This window comes from Pteropus vampyrus, unplaced genomic scaffold (assembly GCF_000151845.1).
Source record: "Pteropus vampyrus isolate Shadow unplaced genomic scaffold, Pvam_2.0 Scaffold18, whole genome shotgun sequence".
Taxonomy (NCBI): domain Eukaryota; kingdom Metazoa; phylum Chordata; class Mammalia; order Chiroptera; family Pteropodidae; genus Pteropus; species Pteropus vampyrus.
The window spans coordinates 417,244-420,099 of NW_011888799.1; the positions used below are offsets into that span (position 1 = coordinate 417,244).

The following is a 2,856-nucleotide window of genomic DNA, read 5'->3' on the forward strand; positions in this document are numbered from 1 at the left end:
CTCAGGCAGTCCATCTAACCTTTCTGGGCCTTGGTTTCCTTACCTGTAAAACAGGTGGGCTGGTGGGAGATAGATTAGTACTTGATTTTCTTTAAGAGATCTTTAACTGTTCTGTTTTTCTAAAATTCTAGGAAATGAACTAGAGGAGCTGAAACCATGCTGGTTTCTGCCTCAAATGGTAAAATGGGTACCCTTGTTCCTGGGGATGCAGCCGGCGCTTCTGAGCCACCAGACCAGTTTCCAGGGGTTACAGTCTGGTTGTTGGGGCAGAGGGTGGACATGCTTTCTGCAGCTTCACACCAGCAGGGTGTGAACTTTGGCCTGTACAGGGTATACCCAGGTCTGGGGCGGGACAGGGAGAGTGCTCATTCCCCACGAAGCAGCTGTGTTCTGCACCAGAGCTGGGAAATGGGGAACTTCTCCTTGGCAGTCCTCACTAGCCACTCTCCCTTCTCTTCTGTCTCAACTCGGAGACCCTCTGCTTTATTTTGGAGATGCCCATTGTCCAAGACTGATCAGAGAGACTCCCAAACCCCACCCACTCGACCTGCCCCCAGATCGTCCCCGTCATCCCCCTCGCCAACTGTCCTTTGTGAATCAGGAGACTAACAGATAATCAGCCCCTCTGGCCCAGAATTTCACTTGTTGAAATTAATCCTAAAAAAAAGAGGCCCTCAGATGCTCTTTCTCCTCTGTGAAAGATGCCCTGACCAGTGCCCTTACTCCCCCTTCCTACACGCCAGACCCAGCTCCTTCTCTGTGGGGTTTAGGGACTTCTCTGTGGCGAGCAGGGGCTCTTCTTTGTTTCTCAGCACCCAACAAGTGCCTGTCTTCAAAATATTGCAGATGACATTTGGCCAAAAGGGAAATTGGTTTATGCCTGCAGCTGGTCCTAACTCTGTTATTTAGGGATAACAAAAGATGGGAAAAGTAAGTAAGGCTAGACACTGGGTTAAATTGTCTGCTGCAGCTGCTAGCCTAGAGTGTGGTTTGGCCATATCTATCAAAATTATAAATGCATTTCCTTTCTGACCCTGCAATTTCACTTCTAGGAGTTTATTGACAGATGGATGTTCACATATGTAAAATGATACATGTACAATATTAGTCACTATTTGCAACAGATTGGAAACAACTTAAATGTTCATTTATGGAGTCTAGTTTAATACATTATGCTTCAAATATATAGAGGAGAATCCTATGAGGGATAAAAAAAAAAAAAAAAAGATTGCTTTTTCCGCTATCTGGAGCCTTGGAGGCCTGCTGAGAACAGGACTTCTAAAACAACAAATATGTCTGGAAGGCTATGGTCCAAGGCTATTTTTGCTGGCTATAAGCGGGGTCTCCGGAACCAGAGAGAACACACCACTCTTCTTAAAACTGAAGGCGTTTATGCTCGAGATGAGACTGAGTTTTATTTAAGCAAGAGATGTGCTTATGTGTACAAGGCAAAGAATAACACGGTGACTCCTGGTGGCAAACCGAACAAAACCAGAGTAATTTGGGGCTAGGTAACTTGTGTTCATGGAAACGGTGGTATGGTTTGTGCCAAATTCCAAAGCAACCTTCCTGCTAAGGCCATTGGACACAGAATCGCGTAATGCTGTGCCCCTCACGGATTTAAACTTAGTAAATAAAGTAGATTTGTTCTCTTGTAAGCAAACATTCAAACAAACAAATAAACAAAATGATTGAGGAAGCTCTCTTTGAATATAAATAGGAAGACTTCTAAGATATATTGTTGAATTAGAAAGGAGGGTGAGGAAGAGAGTGGTAGTTCATTATTCTTTGTGTAAAAAATGGGGAGGGGTCTGGGGAAGGAATACATTTAAGTGTACATGTGTTTGTTTCGATATGCATAAAAGGGTCCTTCACAGAGGCCTCACAGCGAATGGGTTAACAGTCAGTACCATGAGAGAAAAAATGGGCAAATGAGGAACAAGGTGGGAAGAAATCTTTCCACTAAATGCTCTTTGAATATTTGGAATGTAAATGTGTTAACCTATTAAAAAATAAAATGCAAAATAAAATTAATAAAGACTATGAGGGAACATTGGAAAATGCTTATAAGATAGGTAGGGAAAAATTAAAACTATATTCAGTGAGATCATAACTATGTAAAACAAATGCATGTTAAAATTTCTATATGTAGAAGAAAAATTCTAAGTAATTTTTATTTCCTTTTTTTGTTGTTTTTCCCCCAGAAATTTCTATAATATATATTGCTTTTATCATTAGAAAAAATTAGTGACGCAAGAAAATACATATCTACTAAGAGAATGTATATTCTGTATAATCTCAGTTATGAAAACAAGGCATTGAAAAAGAATGGAAGGAAATATGCAAAGTGTTCACAGTGGTTGTCTATAGATGTGAGATATTAGATAATTTTTATACTTTGTATTACTTTCATGACGGAAGGAACGGAAGGAAGGAAAGAAGGGAGGAAGGAAGGAATTCTAGTGGGAGGGAATTCTTCAAAATAACAGTTGTGTTAGGGTGTAAGATTATGGGTAATTTTTGTTGCTTTGTTTAGTTTTCCAAACTTTTCATTATGTGGTTTTATTGTTATTTTAGCGGGAATAAAACCCTCATTGCTGCAGAGCAGGATTTCACTCTCCAAAGATCTGCTGATTTGTGCTAAAGAGCTGGAGCTCCTACATGCTTGTTATTCATTTCAAGTAAGAAAGCAAAAGGGGTTGCTCTCGATGATGGGAGATTGCTACTGGTGACATGTCACTGGGGAGAGAGAGCAAACATCAGAGCACCCTTAGCCCTTAAAATATCTCAGTGGGCAAACATTTATGGAGCCCCTCAGCCAGGCTTGGTGCTGCGAAAGTAAAGAGTAGTAAGATA

At 40.9% G+C, this 2,856-nt stretch overlaps 1 pseudogene; it reads left to right on the top strand.

Annotated features, from left to right (window-relative positions):
• The first annotated feature begins 1,219 nt into the window (after positions 1 to 1,219).
• Positions 1,220 to 1,658, top strand: LOC105288382 (annotated as a pseudogene).
• The last annotated feature ends 1,198 nt before the right edge of the window (positions 1,659 to 2,856 follow it).